Source organism: Procambarus clarkii, unplaced genomic scaffold (assembly GCF_040958095.1).
Source record: "Procambarus clarkii isolate CNS0578487 unplaced genomic scaffold, FALCON_Pclarkii_2.0 HiC_scaffold_108, whole genome shotgun sequence".
NCBI lineage: Eukaryota > Metazoa > Arthropoda > Malacostraca > Decapoda > Cambaridae > Procambarus > Procambarus clarkii.
This window is the reverse complement of record NW_027189141.1, coordinates 2,984,266-3,005,330: the sequence shown is the minus strand read 5'-3', so window position 1 is coordinate 3,005,330 and position 21,065 is coordinate 2,984,266. Positions and strand designations below refer to the sequence as shown.

The window sequence follows — 21,065 nt, the reverse complement described above, 5'->3', positions numbered from 1 at the left end:
AAAAATTTAAAAATCTATATATGCAATATGTGAACACAATAGATTTTGTGATCAAGCAGCCTGTGATTCATATCATGCTGAGATCAGTCTGACGTTATAAGCAGTTATTGTTACTTAAAACTAAAACAAGTAAAATTTTCCGAGTATACATATAACACACTAGTTTTTCTATGACTAATAATAAAAATCTATTAATCAAAAGTTTAGGACTAATTAACTAAAAATAAAAATCTACAAGTGAATGTAAACACAGTCAAGTATAATATTCATGTAGAAAGAGAAAGAAAAAGAGAGAAGGAAAGAAAGAGAAAGAAAGAAAGGGAGAAAGAGAAAGAAAAGAAAAAACAGTCATGTATAATATTCATATTAGCACCATGCAATATAACTTAGATTAAGTAAAAAATCTCAGACATTTTTAAATCAAATGAAATATGAGAGCCAGAGAGAGAGACCCAGAGCCAGAGAGAGAGACCCAGAGCCAGAGAGAGAGAGAGCGAGAGCCAGAGAGAGAGCGCCACAGAGCCAGAGAGAGCGTGAGCCAGAGAGAGAGAGAGTCAGAGAGAGAGAGAGAGCCAGAGAGAGAGAGCCAGAGAGTGAGAGAGCGAGAGCCAGAGAGAGAGAGAGCCAGAGAGAGAGAGAGAGCCAGAGAGAGAGCCAGAGAGAGAGAGAGAGAGCGAGAGCCAGAGAGAAAGAGAGCCAGAGAGAGCGAAAGAGCCAGAGAGAGCCAGAGAGAGAGAGACAGAGCCAGAGAGAGAGAGAGAGAGCCAGAGAGAGAGAGAGAGAGAGAGAGAGAGAGAGAGAGAGCCAGAGAGAGAGGGAGAGAGAGAGAGAGAGAGAGAGAGAGAGAGAGAGAGAGAGAGAGAGAGAGAGAGAGAGAGAGAGAGAGCCAGAGAGAGAGAGAGAGAGCCAGAGAGAGAGAGAGAGAGCAAGAGAGCCAGAGAGAGCGAGAGAGAGAGAGAGAGCCAGAGAGAGAGAGAGAGCCAGAGAGAGAGAGAGAGCAAGAGAGCCAGAGAGAGAGAAAGAGAGAGACAGACAGAGACAGAAAGACACACACACAACAAAAGAGGAGACAGAACAAAATTAAGGCAAGGAGAGAGAAGACAGAACAGAAACAACAGAGAGAGGAGAGAAATGAGAAATCATTGAAGAGAAGGGGAAGAGAAACACAAGATAAGAAAAAGATACAAGAAAAATATACAAGATAAAAATGACATAAATGAATACCACAAATATAAAAAGTAAAGGAAGAGAGAAGCTAGAAGAGACAGGAAACGAGAGGTGTTAGAAGAGAGGAGGAAAGGAGAGATTAAAAGACAAGAAAAACAGGAGAGAAACGTAAAAGAAATAAAAAAAAGGGACATTTGTGAGGAGAGAAAATAAAGAGACCAGAGAAGACCATATATCAAGAGTGTGAGGATAAAGACTTATATATTTTCTTAGTAGACATCCTCTGGCTCTTGTTGCCCTTCTTGTATACGAATTGTACTTGCAAGTTTTCCCTGAAAAGATATTAACAAAATTAATATTTAATTATTTATTTATATAAATTACACACACACAAACTTATATATATATATATATATATATATATATATATATATATATATATATATATATATATATATATATAATATATATAGACCAGAGACCAATTATATATATATATATATATATAATTTCGTAAACCTCACCCTGTAAACATTCATGTTTCTACATGTTAAACAAGCTACGAGGATGAGGGAAGGGGATGTTCCCTCCATGCTGGATATTATATTTACCAGGAAAGAGAAAGATATATTTATCATTCAGTACCTCCCTCCTTTGGTACCTCCCTCCTTTTACCCAAGTGACATGGTCACTTGGGTAAAAGTGACCATGTCTTTTTGGGAATAAAGTATGCAATGCATTATAATCTGGAAGAAAATGAGCTTGAAGCAGTTGAAAAACCTGACTTGTGGAGAGGTCATTATGGGGAACTCAGATATTTCCTTAAGGAATTTGACAAACACTTGCTGTTAGGACATGAAGTAAATGAGATGTATGTCAAGTTTTGTGAAATATATGATAATGGCACAACAAAATTTATACTAAAGCAGAGATGCAGAACTAGGAAAAGGGGAAAAATTGCCCAAACATACAAGCAATACACAGATGCGAGAAACAACAATAGCAGTAAGGAGAGGGGCAGAAAGACTGACTTTCGGTCATATTCAACAACACAAATATACATACACACACACACATTATTGGAAAAAATTGGAATTGGAATATTGGAAAAAATAATTAAAACTAAATGGGTAGAACACCTGGAGAGAAATGATATAATTTCAGACAGACAGTATGGTTTTCGATTTGGAAGATCCTGTGTATCGAATTTACTCAGTTTCTATGATCGAGCAACAGATATATTACAGGAAAGAGATGGTTGGGTTGACTGCATCTATTTGGACCTAAAAAAGGCATTCGACAGTTCCACATAGAGAGGTTGTTCTGGAAACTGGAAAATATTGGGGGGGTGACAGGTAAGCTTCTAATATGGATGAAAAATTTTCTGACATAGAAAAATGAGGGCAGTAATCAGAGGCAATGTATCGGACTGGAGAAATGTCACAAGTGGAGTACCACAGGGTTCAGTTCTTGCACCAGTGATGTTTATTGTCTACATAAATGATCTACCAGTTGGTATACAGAATTACATGAACATGTTTGCTGATGATGCTAAGATAATAGGAAGGATAAGAAATTTAGATGATTGTCATGCCCTTCAAGAAAACCTGGATAAAATAAGTATATGGAGCACCACTTGGCAAATGGAATTTAATGTTAATAAATGCCATGTTATGGAATGTGGAACAGGAGAACATAGACCCCACACAACCTATACATTATGTGAGAAATCTTTAAAGAATTCTGATAAAGAAAGAGATCTAGGGGTGGTTCTAGATAGAAAACTATCACCTGAGGACCACATAAAGAATATTGTGCGAGGAGCCTATGCTACGCTTTCTAACTTTAGAATTGCGTTTAAATACATGGATGGTGATATACTAAAGAAATTGTTCATGACTTTTGTTACGCCAAAGCTAGAATATGCAGCTGTTGTGTGGTGCCCAACAACAGAAGTTGGCCCATATCTTAAGAAGCACATCAACAAACTGGAAAAGGTGCAAAGACATGCTACTAAGTGGCTCCCAGAACTGAAGGGCAAGAGCTACGAGGAGACGTTAGAGGCATTAAATATGCCAAAACTAAAAGACAGAAGAGGTGATATGATCACTACATACAAAATAGTAACAGGAATTGATAAAATCGACAGGGAAGATTTCCTGAGACCTGGAACTTCAAGAACAGGAGGTCATAGATTGAAACTAGCTTAACACAGATGCTAAAGAAATATAAGAAAATTCACTTTCGCAAATAGAGTGGTAGACGGTTGGAACAAGTTAGGTGAGAAGGTGGTGGAGGCCAAGACTGTCAGTAGTTTCAAAGCGTTATATGACAAAGAGTGCTGGGAAGACGGTCTCATCCTTTAACTACACTTAGGTAATTACACACACACACACACATACATATTATATATATATATATATATATATATATATATATATATATATATATATATATATATATATATAAATATATATATATATATATATATATATATGTCGTACCTAGTCGCCAGAACGCACTTTTCAGCCTACTATGCAAGGCCCGATTTGCCTAATAATCCAAGTTTTCATGAATTAATATATTTTCTCTATTTTTTTCTTATGAAATGATAAAGCTATCCATTTCATTATGTATGAGGTCAATTCTTTTTTTATTGGAGTTAAAATTAATAGAGATATATGACCGAACCTAACCTATCTTTATAGGTTAGGTTAGGTAGCTGAAAATGTTAGGTTAGGTAGTCGAAAAAACATTAATTCAAGAAAACTTGGCTTATTAGGCAAATCGGGCCTTGCATAGTAGGCTGAGATGTGCGTTCTGGCTACTAGGTACGACACATTATATATATATTTATATATATATATATTTATTTATATATATATATATATATATATATATATATATATATATATATATATATATATATATATATATATATATATATATATCGGACAATTAGTAAAAAAAAAAAAAAAAAAATTTAAATTATTTTACCTTGTACCTAGATCCACCAGGCCTGTTTGGTGCCTGTTTCAGTACTTCAGACATCTGGAAGGTCACATCCTCCTCCTCAACTTGTGGATGTGCGTTGATAGATGATTCTGTAAAATTAAGTTATTTATATAATAATAAATTCAGTATAACAATAATATTCTGTAAAATTAAAAGTAATTTATACATCAATCAGATAAAACTCTCCAGAGATGGTGATACACAACATATAAAGGACAAGTTTCAGAACAAAATATGCATTTAGGAATAAGGTTTTGTACATGTAGGTAGCACATGAGAAAATAAGTGGAAGGTGATCAAGTTTATATTAACATGTTAATGGCTTTGTTAAGGCTTTGCAAGAATGAAAAAATATTAATAATATAATATCACCTACCAATTAATTGTACATCATTTATAAGTCAATTATTTGCATTATTATTATTCAATACTAATGATATAAAAATGCATTTTGTAATCTACTATTTATGCAAGTATTAAGCACAGGATCATGAAATAAACTGCAAAATACTGTAATGGATAAACCAATTAAGTTTACATTTTCCTATAGCTAAGTCAGTCAGTTCTACTAGCAGCAGAGAACAATTATGCCCAACCTCTATTAAATGAAACAATCTTAAGAGCAAGTGATAGAAATATAATCATTTATGCTTGGGAAAATATTATGGAATGGTTCCAAATATGAAAAATATTAAGTTTTTTGGTTAAAAATTTTTAACTTAAAATTTACATTTTTAAGTGAATTTTAAACTTTAAAAAAATTATTAAATTTTTTGGTTACTTACTTTAAATAACATTATATAGTTCTTGTTTTTGTAGAAATGCCAATTTCTTCTTTTGCCCTTCCAGACTGTATAGTGACCACAGGCCGTTTGTTCATATCTTCATTATTCTTCGAACTGTGGTTGCACAATCAGACCCACGTACACTGGTTAAAAGCATCACCTAAAAGCAACAACAAAAATGTAGTACACTGACGAATTTTGAATATATATATATATATATATATAACTGAAAACTCACACCCCAGAAGTGACTCGAACCCATACTCCCAGATGCCATGCAACTGGCATCTGGGGACCATTGTCCTGGGGACCATTCAGGCTTGTTCGCATTTGTGTTCCTCACGTGTGCCCCAAAGAATGAGGTGATTTGGTAAAATGCTATGCCCAAGATTACTATCCGAGTGCCGGCGGTGGGGTGGTTCAAATAGCCTCGGCTATCACCTCATTTTGTCCGGTCGTGATGGTCAAGTGGATTAAGGCGTCTTGTACATACCAGTTGCATGGCATCTGGGAGTATGGGTTTGAGTCACTTCTGGGGTGTGAGTTTTCAGTTGCATATTGTCCTGGGGACCATTCAGGCTTGTTCGCATTTGTGTTCCTCACGTGTGCCCCAAAGAATGAGGTGATTTGGTAAAATGCTATGCCCAAGATTACTATCCGAGTGCCGGCGGTGGGGTGGTTCAAATAGCCTCGGCTATCACCTCATTTTGTCCGGTCGTGATGGTCAAGTGGATTAAGGCGTCTTGTACATACCAGTTGCATGGCATCTGGGAGTATGGGTTCGAGTCACTTCTGGGGTGTGAGTTTTCAGTTGCATATTGTCCTGGGGACCATTCAGGCTTGTTCGCATTTGTGTTCCTCACGTGTGCCCCAAAGAATGAGGTGATTTGGTAAAATGCTATGCCCAAGATTACTATCCGAGTGCCGGCGGTGGGGTGGTTCAAATAGCCTCGGCTATCACCTCATTTTGTCCGGTCGTGATGGTCAAGTGGATTAAGGCGTCTTGTACATACCAGTTGCATGGCATCTGGGAGTATGGGTTCGAGTCACTTCTGGGGTGTGAGTTTTCAGTTGCATATTGTCCTGGGGACCATTCAGGCTTGTTCGCATATATATATATATATATATATATATATATATATATATATATATATATATATATATATATATATATATATATATATATATATATATATTTGTTGATTTTATACCCGCATTAGGTCAGGTGATAATACAATGAAGGTGAAAACATGGGGGGATACATAAGGGATAAACATAGGGGCTGCAGAAGGCTTATTGGCCCATACGAGGCATCTCCTATCTAAACACAAAGATTAATCCAGTGTAATTGGCCTGTTATGTTGTAACATAACATTATATATATATATATATATATATATATATATATATATATATATATATATATATATATATATATATATATATATATATATATATATATATATGTGTATATATATATGTGTGTATATATATATATATATATATATGTATGCCATATACATATATATGCTATGTTGTATGCTACAACTTGGCTGATAATAAAGCCATTCACAACTGCAGGCCTAATAAAAAAAGGAGGTGGCATAGCAATATCTTACAAAGATACCTTCATCTGCAATAGTCTCATTAGTAATAGAGACGACTATTGTGAATATACCTTTGCCAAGTTCTCCAGTAAATCCCTTAAATCCTCCTTGACTATAAGTGCCATCTATAGATTTCCCAATACCGACATAGCTTCATTCTCAGATAACGTAAGGAATCTTATCATAAATAACAATCTCAACAAAAATCAAACCAACTTAGTGGTTTGTAATGGTGAACAAAACATGCAGATACTTATATATAACCTGTGAATAGAGTGTCATAACACCAAAACTATTTGTTTATTGTTTTATGACCATAATAATTGAATCACTAATATGATTCACTAATATATAATCCTAATAATAATCACTAATATATAATCCATTGAGCATGCTGCATCTCTTTCAGTCTCTTTGCAATTTGAACAAGAGGGTTTTTAATTGATCGAACCATATTCTTAAAGTAAAGTAAATGAGATGTATTCCATATTTTGCAAAATATACGATGAAGGCACACAAACATTCATACCAAAACTGAAGGGCAGGATTTATGAGGAGACATTAGAGGCATTAAATATTCCAAACTAGAAGACAGAAGGAAAAGAGGAGATATGATCACTACGTACAAAACAGTAACAGGAATTGATAAACTTGATAGGGAAGATTTCCCGAGACCTGGAATTTCAAGAACAAGAGGTTATAGATTTAAACGAACTAAACAAAGATGCCGAAGAAATGTAAGACAATTCACTTTTGCAAACAGAATGGTAAACGGTTGGAACATGTTAGGTGAGAAGGTGGTGGAGGCCAAATCCGTCAAAAGTTTCAAAGCATTATATGACAAAGAGTGCTGGGAAAATGGGACACCACGAGTGTAGCTCTCCATCCATCTGATTGATAACCCAAATGAATTTTTCATGGATATGATACCAACATCAAATCATAAATCAGATGTGATCCTATCCCCACTGGATTTTGAAGAAGCCATAGACAGTATGCCTATGCACTCTGCACCAGGCCCTGACTCTTGGAACTCTATATTCATCAAGAACTGTAAAAAACGTTATCGCAGGCCCTTCACATTCTTTGGAGACAAAGCCAAGATACTGGCATTGTCCCTGACATACTAAAAACAGCAGAGATAGCACCGCCCCATAAAGGAGGAAATAAGGCAGAGGCAAAAAACTACAGACCGATAGCACTAACATCGCACATCATAAAAATCTTTGAGAGAATGCTAAGAAGTAAGATCACAAAATACATGGAATCACAGCATCTCCATAACCCCAGACAACATGGTTTCAGAACAGGGCGCTCTTGCCTATCACAGTTGCTGGACCACTCTGACATGGCACTAGATGCCATGGAAGACAAACAAAACGCTTTGACAAAAAAAAGCCTTTGACAAATGTGACCATTGTGTTATTGCACATAAAATGCGTTCAAAAGGAATTACCGGAAAAATAGGCAGATGGATATACAACTTCCTGACTAATAGAACCCAATGTGTAGTAGTCAACAAAATAAAATCTGGACCATCAACCGTAAAGAGCTCAGTCCCCAAGGGTACTGTGCTTGCTCCAATACTTTTTCTCATCCTCATATCGGACATAGACAAGGACACAACCTATAGTACTTGATCATCCTTTGCAGATGACACTAGAATCTTCACGAGAGTAGGCAACATAGAGGACACGGCAAACCTCCAATCAGATGTAAATCAGGTCTTTCTATGGGCTACAGAAAATAACATGGTGATTAACGAACATAAGTTTCAGCTCATGCGCTACGGAAAAAATAAAAAATATAAAAACGGAAACCACTTACAAAACTCAGTCAAATCATAACATTGAACGGAAAAGCAACGTAAAGGATTTGGGTGTACTGATGTCAGAAGGCCTTACATTTAAAGAACACAATAAAGTAGCCGTCACAACTGCAAGAAAAATGACAGGATAGATAACAAGAACTTTTCACACTAGAGATGCTATACCGATGATGATAGTTTTCAAGACGCTAGTGCTCTCTAGAGTGGAATACTGCTGCATAATGAAAGCCCCTTTCAAAGCTGGAGAAATTACTGACCTATACTTATGCATTTATCTTCGGTTTAACACAACAGGCACCAGACACACGCTAGGCATCATACACACTAGGATAAAACAAACATTAGGCCAGAAGTCAGAAAAGAATTCAAAGAATTTTACTGGAAAGGCTTGCTGTTAGGAAAGGAAGTAATTGAGATGAATTAATGCACAGTATGTCAATTTTGTGAAATATATGATAAAGGAACAAAAACATTTATACCAAAACAAAGATGCAGAACTAGGAAACAGGATTTGTTCAACTGAAATTTCAAGACGGCCAGAGACCAAAAGACACAAAAATGGAATCAATATACGAAGAGGCCAAACCCCCAAACATACCAGTAATACAAAGAGAAACAACTACACGGCAGTGAGGAGAGAGGCAGAAAGAAATTTTGAAAAAAAGGAACAAACAAATGTAAAGTAGAACAAATAATATTCTATAAATACAGCAACAACCAATTGCAGGTAAAGGATAATATTCAGGGCTTTTAAATGCATGGATGGCGAAATACTCAAGAAATTGTTCACGACTTTTGTTAGACCAAAGTTGGAATATGCAGCGGTTGTATGGTGCCCATATCTTAAGAAGCACATAAACAAACTGGAAAAGGTGCAAAGACATGCTACTAAGTGGCTCCCAGAACTGAAGGACAAGAACTATGAGGAGAGGTTAGAGGCATTAAATATACCAAATATACTACACAAATATATATACTACACATGCACAATAAACTACCCTACACAGGCTGAGTATGGTGTGTACAATAAATTATTAGCTAAAAGATAAGACTGAGTTTGTATAAATGGGGGTTAAGTCAGAGTGGGAAAATGTAAGTGGAGTGCCTAAAAACCCTGTCCTGGGACCTCTGTAATTCATAATATATACAAATAATTTAGACTCAGGTTTGATCAGCAATATTTGAAAATTTCCAGACGATACAAAAGGGATTTTTTTCTGGATTCAGGATTATTTTTTTATGGCTGAAAGCAGGTTTTCAGCAATAAAAGAAATACAGTATTGCTGGAACAACCGTCGACATCTTCAAGAGAAAACCTGAACATCTTCAAGAAGTGAAGATGACCTTGAGAAGAAGTATAGGTTGGGAGAAGTATAGGTTAGGAATTGTCTCCAAAGAATTCTCAAAGAATTACTCGTTATTGCTATCCAAGATAATTAGACGAGCCAAAGCTAAATACTACGAAGATAAATTTACCCAAATAAAGAGTACCTTACCTAAAAATATGTATGTACCTTACGTAAATAAACATTTGATTTTGAAGTGCCGGACAAACAAGGCTGTGGTGGATATGTGGGCCTGAGGGGCCTGTCCAAGCAACAGCCTGTTGGACCAAGCTCTCACATGTCAAGCCTGGCCTTGGAAGGGCTTGGTGAGTAGAACAACTACCAGAACCCTATAATGCATGTATCAAGGTGTCCAGGCAGTGAGCACCACATAATGCAGTGCAGTCCTGTAAGAATAAGCACAGTAAGTATGGGCATGGAGGGGGTGCAGCAGTGGCTTGTGAAGGGCTGGAGAGTAAATGGACATGCTCAGGGGTAAAAAGCATTAGGGTAACAGAACATAGCCCATAAAAATAGTAATGACAATGAATGAATAATTATATGAATGCAATAATACTTCATATCTCAATAGGAATACTAAGCAGGATGCAAGACAAGGTACTGGTGGTGATAGTGGTTGGTACAAGTCCTCACATCCCCACAGACACCAGTAACAGCCCTCACCTCCCAACACAGTACCCTTGTAGCAAGTTAATCTTATACTCGCTTCATTATCTTATAGCATAACTAATTAACACTAATTACAGAAGCTACACAGGTGATACTTTGGTGTGAGTTGAGCGCACTGAGCGTCGGTATCGCTACACCCTTGTTCCTTAACAACCCTTTGGACCTTTATTACAGAAAAATAGAATCAATTAATTTAATAAAATATAAAATATAAGTGCTTACTTACGATAATACTATCGGTGGAACACAAAATCTTCTTCTTCTTGATAGTAGGTGCAGTTTGCATGAAGGGTTAGTCCTCGCCATGACTGAACTGACGACAAAATGGCCGATGTGTTGATATGGCGTCAGATGACGCTGTGACGTCACAGGTGAGGGACGCTTTGCGCATTACTCCCTCGTACTTAAAAAGTACTACAGGTACTTTTTGGTTTTATTTTTGAATATGGCAGAAGTTGGACAGCTTTTCAAATCATTATAAGGGAGTGAGTTCCATAGACTAGGTCCCTTTATTTACATAGAGTGTTTACATAGATTAAGTTTGACTCTGGGGATATCAAAGAGATATTTATGTCTGGTGGGGACGTGGCCATGTGTTCTATTACATCTGTCCAGGAAGAGTTTCAGAACAGGGTTTGCAGTTAGAAAAAGGGCTTTATAAACGTAATTTACACAGGAGAATGTATGGAGTGAATTTGTTTAGCATGTTTAAGGATTTGAACAAGGGAGCTGTGTGTTGTCTGAAGGTAGAGTTAGTTATTGTCCTGATAGCAGATTTTTACTGGATGATGATGGGCTTGAGGTAGTTTGCAGAGGTTGAACCCCAAGCACAAACGCCATAAGAATGATAGGGATAGATAAGTGCATAATAGAGTGAGAGGAGAGCAGAGTAGGGTACATAATATCTGATCTTAAACAGTATACCAACTGTTTTAGAAACCTTTTTAGTTATGTGTTGTATATGGGTGCGGAAGTTGAGTCTCTTGTCTAAGTATAGGCTAAGAAACTTTCCATCATTTTTATTGCTAATGTTTACATTATCTATCTGAAGCTGAATTGCATTTGTTGATTTGTTTCCAAATAAGATATAGTAGGTCTTTTCTATGTTTTGTGTGAGGTTTGTTGGTTGACATCCACAAGTAGACTTTTTTTAATTAATTGTTTACAACATTATTTAACAGGAGTGGGTTGGGGTCAGAGTAGATGAATAGTATCATCAGCCAACAATATAGGTTTAAGTATGTTAGAGACATTAGGGAGATCATTGATGTATATAAGAAACAGGAGGGTCCTAGGATGCTGCTCTGTGGCACCTTTACGGTAATTAAGTGGTAGAGTGGGAGAGGTTATATCATTGATGGCTTCATATTGGTGTCTGTTACTAAGATAGGATCGGATATAGTTTAGGGCAAGGCCACGGATTCCATAATGGTGGAATTTAAGTAAGAGGTAGTTATGGTTAACAGTATCAAAGGCCTTTCTCAGGCCGATGAAGAGTTCAATTGGAAACTCACTTTTGTCAAGGGCTGAGAAGATTAAGTCAAGCAGACTAACAATAGCATCATTGGTACTCTTTTGGGAGCGGAAGCCAAACTGACAGGGACTTAGTATATTGAATTTTACAAGATTGGAGTAGAGCTGTTTGTAAAAAAAAAAAAATAATTTTGATAATATAGGTAGATTCGATATGGGTCTGTAATTATTTATGTCTGCCGTGTTACCTCCTTTATGAACTGGCGTTACTCTTGCTTTTTTAAGGATATCAGGGAAGGTATGACACTCTAGGGATTTGTTGAACAGCAGTGCTATGGATGGTGCAAGGGCATGGGAGGCACGCCTGTGTACCATCGATGGTATTTCACTAATGTTCCCAGCTTTGGTTTTTTAGCGAGTGAATGATGGACACAACATCTGTAGGGCTGACCGGAGAGAGGAGAAGAGAGTTTGGATAGCTGCGTGAAAGATATGTGGTAACATATGTCTGAGTCTCTGGGATTTTTCGGGCAAGGTGAGCACCAAACGATGAAAAGAAGCTATTAAATTCAGTTGCTGTTTCAAGATCTGTTGCAGGTGTATAACCATCCTTGGAGATTTTTATCTTATTATGTAAATGTTGTTTAGCTCCTAGGATGGTAGAGATGGCTCTCCATGTGCTTTTTATGTTGCCTTTTGCTTCTTTGAATCTATTCTCGTAATAGGAACGCTTTGCACTTATTATACTGGTAAGCACTGATGAATACCTCTTAACTACTTCTTTTCCAACTAGGCCAATCCTAAGTTTTTTTTTCATATTCATGTTTCTTGTCGATTGCTTTAAGTATGCCATTAGTGAGCCAGGGATTATTTAACCTTTTTGCCAGTTACTTGCTTGGTGAGGAGAGGACAATAAGTATTGTAAAGGCTTTAAATTTTGGAAAGAGGCTAGTTAACGAATTATTATCCTGTGTATTGATAAATTTAGATTCCCAGTTTACATTGTGGAGGGCATTTGTGAGATTGCCTATTGCCGCTTCACATTGTAACCTAAAGGTAATTTTCTTGTTACCTGGTGGTGTTATGGCCATGTTCGCTACAAGGAAGGTAGGATAGTGGTCAGTTGTTCTGTCAGTGATTATACTTGATGTAAGAGGAGCTGTTATGTTGGTCCATCAGTGATCCAGGGTAGTCGCAGATGTTTGAGTGACTCGGGTGGGCCTGGTGATTGCGGGGATGAGCATACAGGAATTCATGCTGTTGAGGAAACAGTCTACTTGAGGGTTATTTTGTAGCCCTAGGTCAATATTGAAATCACCTCTGAGAACTATGTGATTTTTGTTGAGATTATTGTTTATGATAAGGTTCCTCAAGTTGTTATTGTATTTGTGTCTAGCTTCAGACACAAGCATGTTACAGTTATGTCTTAAAGAGTTGAGAGCAATTAAGGATGATAAAGAGTCACTTACAACTAATGTATCAAGTTTGGATACTTGTACACATTTCAGTGCAAGGAGCAAGGCAAATAGTTCAGTCTGAAGGGTAGAGGCCCAGTTGTTTATACGGACTCCCCACTCAAAATATAAGTCATATCCTATTGCCAGGACAACTGCACTTCCAGCTGCACCCGTTGGGCGCTGTAGGAAACCTTCAGTGTATATGATTTGAGAGAGAGAATGCTCTGTGGACAGAGCATCAATATGGCTTAAGACGTTGAGCTTTGCCTCAAGACAAAGCTGGGACTGATCTCTAATTTGCTCCTTTGATGGAAAGGGAGGGATTAAAATTGAAAAGGGTGTAATTTCCTACAGTGCAGGAAAGTGCTATTGTTGTCTCTCTTGGTACAAATTATAAATCTGATACTTTCTGAGTTCAGTTCCAATTTTATTTATCTATTTGAAACAATGTTTACATTCAATAAAGAAATTCTGGAGGGCTTCTGTGCAACGGTTAGGATGAGCTAGCCTAAGCATTTTTATACCAATTTGACAGTTATTTTCAGTAACACGATAAACAACGCTCGGAATATTAAGTTCCTTTCTCATATTAAGTATCTTTGTGGTACGAAGGCACCCAAGGATTATCCTCAAGGCTTCGTTCTGCAATTTTTCAAGCCCTCCAAGCTTTCTTTCAGGATGCCTTAAAGTTAGTTTAGTTCATTTATTATGCACCCCATACCCATCTTGTGGGCGGTAGTGGAAAGGGTTGCAGAGGCACATAATGGGCTCAGGGACTGAACCCAACAATTCATTTAGCTAAGCAAGTTACAATCTTGATGAGCTAGTTACAAAATTCAGTATAAGTCGTCACATCAACAATAGGTTCGAGATCGATCACAAGTACAGTTTCTAAATTAAGCAACTGACATATGTGGAGAGCTAGTGTCACAATTGATATGTTTGTCCTGCACACCGCTCCCCATCCAGTGGGCAGCGGTGGATAGGTTACAATCACTTAGTTACTACTTACAGTTAGCAAACTGGGGATATTTGGCTAAAATTTCTGGTACCAGATCATTTTGAATGAAATATTGACACATCGTTGGTACATTGGTTATAGAATTGTCTCTGAATTCACTATCACATAGTGACGAAGGGGTGTGCAAATAATTTTGTTGACAGTTAACATTTGGTCAGGTCTACATCGGCAGATAATGAGAATTCCCAGAAATACTTGTAACCGAGTCTAAGTCGAGCAGTAGTAACATCTAGAAGTCTGCTGATTTTATTGGATGAACCATAGATGTGTGGCTCCTTTTGCATAATAGTATTGAACGAAAGTTAATCTCCCCAAACACTTTCGCGTTTTGGGCAAGTTACCACTCCACTCTCTCCATTTTTGTTTGGACATTCCCTGGTAGTGCGCGGAAATACTGAAAAGTGTATACTCTTTTCAACTTTGTCACCTTAATTCTCGTCCTATGTCTTTCATTTTGGTATCAATGCGTTCGCAATAGAATTCCCAACAGAACTATGTGCATATAATGTCAAAGACAGCAGCGCGCTCCACCCGCCGACAAGATGAATGTAGGCCAAGGGTACCAGAAAAAGAAAGCTGAGCCACCCTCAGGCAACTCTCATTACATTAGAGAGCGTGATAATACTGAAAAGTGTATACCCTTTTCAACTTTGTTACCTCAATTCTCATCCTAGTTTTTTCAATTTGGCATCAATGTGTTCGCAATAGAATTCTCTACAGGACTAAAGGCATATAAACTCCAAAAGCCCGGCTTACCATCCGCAACAAACAGAGTAAGCGAGAGTGTGTTACCAGGGAGCGCACAAGAGCGATAAAATGTATACACTCTTTTCATTTTGGTCACCCCAATTGTCATCCTAGGTCTTTCATTTTGGTATCAATGTGTTAGCAATAGAATTATCTACAGGTTTAAATGCATATAAACTCCAAAAGCAAGGTGTACCATCCGCACAAAACAGAGAAAGTGAGAGAAAGTAACCCGGGAGCACTCTAGTGCAATGTAATGTGAACACTCTTTTCACTTTGGTTACCTCAATTCTCGTCATATGTCTTTCATTTTGGTATCAATGTGTTCGCAATTGTATCTGCTGGCATTTTACCCTTTGCTTGGATCTGAAGGGTTTTAGGCTCACCACGATGCAATCTGATAGTACCGCAGGTGTATATACCTATCTTCAAGCAGCAATTCACTCATTCAAACCGACTTATAATAGTTATCCATATATAAATGGTAATCTTTGTTCTACCTGTTAACCTGTCATATGAAGAAAGATTGTCAAAGCTTATATTACATTCTCTAGAAAAGCAAAGAATAAGGAGTGACATATGGTAGAGGTGCACAATGGGATGAATGGACATAACAAAGGGGACATTAATGGGGTATTAAAAGTAGCAACACAAGACAGAACTCGAAACAAAGTGTAAAAATTGGAAAAATTTAGATTTAGGAAAGAACTGCATGAGTAAATACACTGGGTTTGTACCTTAAGGTTCATGTATGCAATATTACAGAGTTCCAGTTAACTCCCATGCATGCAATTAATTTATGTTATGTTTATGCTTTTTATGTTAAAATGTTTTTGTTGATTTGTTTGTATATTTTCATAAGTAAAGCATGCTTACCGTCTTATTCCAAGTTTTATGATAACTTTACAAGGTTTAAAACATAAAGTTCAATATATATTCTGGTTTTCACACAGGAATTATACGTTAATATAACATCATAATAACGTAATGATGTCGTGTAAATAACGTTATACTGACGTCATATAAATGTTATATTTATGTTATAAGAACGTAAATTGGATAGCTTTACAGAAAGTAAACAAAAAAAACTAAATGTTGACTGAAAATTATTTACTCTTAAATATAAAGCATGAAAACATTATAATACCATAGCAGTTACTATTATTTGTAAATTTTTACATAAATCTTAAAAAACTGTGTCTCAAGAATATATGTTTTTAGTTATATCCTTTGGTTTTAAGAACATCAGATATACGTATTTATGTCAAAAGTTACAGTATTACCTTTGTGGAACCATTTAAAAACGTCCACAAACGTTCTGTGTTTGCTGGGAATTTGCCTAATAAGCCAAATTTTCATGAATTAATATATTTTCTCTAATTTTTTTCTTATGAAATGATAAAGCTACCCATTTCATTATGTATGAGGTCAATTTTTTTTTAATGGTGTTAAAATTAACGTAGATATATGACCGAACCTAACCAACCCTACCTAACTTAACCTAACCTATCTTCACAGGTTAGGTTCGGTTAGGTAGCAGAAAAAGTTAGGTTAGGTTAGGTTAGGTAGGTTAGGTAGTCGAAAAAACATTAATTCATGAAAACTAGGCTTATTAGACAAATCGGGCCTTGCATAGTAGGCCAAGAAGTGCGTTCTGGCTACTAGGTACGACATATATATATATATATATATATATATATATATATATATATATATATATATATATATATATATATATATATATATATATATATATATATATATATATATATATATATATCGTACCTAGTAGCCAGAACACACTTCTCAGCCTACAATGCAAGGCCTGATTTGCCTAATAAGCCAAGTTTTCATGAAATAATTGTTTTTCGATTACCTAACCTACCTAACCTAACCTAACTTTTTCGGCTATCTAACGCAACCTAACCTATAAAGATAGGTTAGGTTAGGTAGGGTTGGTTAGGTTCGGTCATATATCTACGTTAATTTTACCTCCAATAAAAAAAATTGACCTCATATATAATGAAATGGGTAGCTTTATCTTTTCATAAGAAAAAAATTAGAGAAAATATATTAATTCATGAAAACTTGGCTTATTAGGCAAATCGGGCCTTGCATAGTAGGCTGAGAAGTCCATTCTGGCTACTAAGTACGACATATATATATATATATATATATATATATATATATATATATATATATATATATATATATATATATATATATATATATATATATATATATAGATATATAGATATATTGATAGATATATAGATAGATAGATAGTCAGTGTCAGACCACGGAGGAAAATTGAAACAAGAATTTTTCCGATGCAGGAACCACACACAGGCCCAAACATGGATAATCATAGCATAAAAATAGTAAATATTTACAATGAATTAGTGAGACAAATGTGTTCCAATGATCCTACTTAAATCGCCCTTTAATTGATCTATTAAAAATGGATCTAAGTTATATAAACCGCTGCTAATGTTCAATTTACTTTCTTTGTGATCTGTATCAAAGCAGATCCAATTATGTTTCTGTTATAGGTACTATTACAATTCATTATTGAAGAAGCCATCTCCCAATCTATGTTTGGGCCTGTGTGTGGTTGCTGCATCGGATGGGCCAATAGGCCCTCTGCAGTGTCCACGTATTGTACCTCGCCTCACTCCACCATTCTCTCCTGCCTATTTATGTCCAGTTCTCGACCTGTAAATCCACTCGTTCTGAAGATGTCCTAATGTCCGAAGATGTCCTAATGTCTTAACAGCAAGTGTTTCTGTCAAATTCCTTAAGGAAATATCTTAGTTCCCCATTATGACCTCTCCACAAATCTGGTTTTTCAACTGCTTCAAGCTCATTTTCTTCCAGATTATAATGCATTGCATACTTTAGTCCCAAAAAGACATGGTCACTTTTACCCAAGGGAGGGAGGTACTGAATGATAAATCTCTCCTCTTTCCTGGTAAATATAATATCCAGCATGGAGGGAACATCCCCTTCCCTCATATATATATATATATATATATATATATATATATATATATATATATATATATATATATATATATATATATATATATATATATATATATATATATATATATATATATATATATATATATATATATATATTTGTGTGTGTGTAATCTATATAAACAAATAAATATTAATTAATTTTGTTAATATCTTTTCAGGGAAAACTTGCAAATACGATTCGTATACAAGAGGGGCAACAAGAGGCAGAGGATGTCTACTAAGAAAATTCACAATTAAGTGTTTATCCTCACTCTTGATATATGGTCTTCTCTGGTCTCTTTATTTTCTCTCCTCACAAATGTCCCTTTTTTTTAATTTCTTTTACGTTTCCTGTTTTTCTTGTCTCTTTTTATCTCTCCTTTCCTCCTCTCTTCTAACACCTCTCGTTTTCTGTCTCTTCTAGCTTCTCTCTTCCTTTACTTTTTACATTTGTGGAATTCACTTGCGTCGTTTTTATCTTGTATCTTTTTCTTATCTTGTCTTTCTCTTCCCCTTCACTTCAATGTTCTCTCATTTCTCTCTCCCCTCTCTGTTGTTTCTATTCTGTCTTCTCTCCCCTTGCCTTAATTTTGTTCTGTCTCCTCTCTTCTTGCATGGTGCTAACATTTGAATAAATGATTTACAATTTGTATTTTTAGTCATAGAAAAACTATAGTGTTGTGTTATATAGTATATAGTGTATACTCAGGAAATTTTACTTGTTTTAGTTTTAAGTAACAATAACTGCTTGTGACGTCAGACTGATCTCAGCATACCATGAATCACAGCCTGCTTGATCATGAATTGTTTGAAGGTGCTTAATTGTCAAGTTCTCTTGAATAATATATATTTTTTCTCTCTTTTTTCTTTCTATCTTTCTTTTTCTTTCTTTCTCTTTTGTTTTCTTTCTCTTTTGTTTTCTTTCTCTCTTTCTTTCTTTCTTTTTCTCTTTCTTTCTCTTTCTTTTTCTCTTTCTTTTTCTATTTCTTTCTTTCTCTGAAAGAAAGAAAAATCTTTCACTTTCTACATGAATATTATACTTAACTGTGTTTACATTCACTTGTAGATTTATATTTTTAGTTAATTAGTCCTAAACTTTAAGATTTTACTTTATAATTTGAATAAATGATTTATAATTTGTATTTTTAGTCATAGAAAAACTATAGTGTTATGTTATATAGTATATAATGTATACTCAGGAAATTTTACTTGTTTTAGTTTTAAGTAACAATAACTGCTTGTGACGTCAGACTGATCTCAGCATTACATGAATCACAGCCTGCTTGATCATGAATTGTTTGAAGGTGCTTAATTGTCAAGTTCTCTTGAATAATATACATTTTGTCTCTCTTTCTTTTTTCTTTCTATCTTTCTTTTTCTTTCTCTTTCTTTCTCGTTTTCTTTCTCTTTCTTTTTCTCTTTCTTTCTCTGAAAGAAAGAAATCCTCTTTCTCTTTCTACATGAATATTATACTTGGCTGTGTTTACATTCACTTGTAGATTTTTATTTTTAGTTAATTAGTCCTAAACTTTTGATTAATAGATTTTTATTATTAGTCATAGAAAAACTAGTGTGTTATATGTATACTCGGAAAATTTTACTTGTTTTAGTTTTAAGTAACAATAACTGCTTGTAACGTCAGACTGATCTCAGCATGACATGAATCACAGGCTGCTTGATCACGAAATCTATTGTGTTCACATATTGCATATATAAATTTTTATAGATTTTTAGATTTTTACTTTTATATTCTGTTATAGATATAGTCTATATTTCGAGCTATTACATATATTTTGTTGTATTACTCATTCTTAATTAAATATAATATTTTAATTCTCTTTTTGTACCCTATTTATTTGTAATTTACACATACATATATAGGATGTCCATTTCTTTCTCAGATATGTCTTCTTTCTTTCTCTCCCTTTCTATTTCAGATATGAATTAAAAAATTATTATACCCTAATTTACCCTAAACGTTTTAATGTAGGTAATTAAAAGATTATAAAAAAGTTTTTAGAAATGTTAATTATTTACGTTCTAAGGTTGTATATAAAAGTTCTCAAAAAACCTTTTCTAAACGTAATTATAAACGTGCTGAAAACAATGAAATGTCGTTTTTAGGATGTTTTAAAAACATGAAAATGTTTGCTGGGCAATATGCAACTGAAAACTCACACCCCAGAAGTGACTCGAACCCATACTCCCAGAAGTAACGCAACTGGTATGTACAAGACGCCTTAATCCACTTGACCATCACGACCGGACATAATGAGGTGATAGCCGAGGCTATTTGAACCACCCCACCGCCGGCACTCGGATAGTTATCTTGGGCATAGCATTTTACCAAATCACCTCATTCTTAGGGGCACACGTGAGGAACACAAATGCGAACAAGCCAGAATGGTCCCCTGGACAATATGCAACTGAAAACTCACACCCCAGAAGTGACTCGAACCCATACTCCCAGAAGCAACGCAACTGGTATGTACAAGACGCCTTAATCCACTTGACCATCACGACCGGACATAATGAGGTGATAGCCGAGGCTATTTGAACCACCCCACCGCCGGCACTCGGATAGTTATCTTGGGCATAGCATTTTACCAAATCACCTCATTGTAACACTGTAAAAGTGTTTGGGTTAGGTTATTTAAAATATATATAGAGTACATGAGTCACAGACAAGGATCTGAGAGGCGCCAGTTGTCTGCCTGAGATCTCACACCTCAAAGCGTTAATGACCTCAAGTGACCTGAGGTCAGATCATGAGAATTTCACCTTGCTTCCGCTAAGCTCTTAATTGTAGTCTGGTAGCCTTCAAACAAGCCGACGTTTAAGGAGTGGCTTGGTAGTGCCGGAGGCTATCTACTTGTGGGCGGAGTTAGCTACTAGGTTCCCCAATATAAACTCGGAGAGCTATCCA

At 35.7% G+C, this 21,065-nt stretch overlaps 1 long non-coding RNA gene across 1 annotated transcript; it reads right to left on the bottom strand.

Moving 5' to 3' along the window:
- Positions 1–973: 973 nt before the first annotated feature.
- On the bottom strand, positions 974–10,745 carry LOC138360334 (uncharacterized). The gene is made up of 3 exons (XR_011226287.1): positions 10,644–10,745; positions 4,165–4,271; positions 974–1,499 (listed from the first exon to the last, which is right to left on the bottom strand). It is a non-coding gene; the product is annotated as an uncharacterized lncRNA (long non-coding RNA).
- Between the last annotated feature and the right edge of the window lie 10,320 nt (positions 10,746–21,065).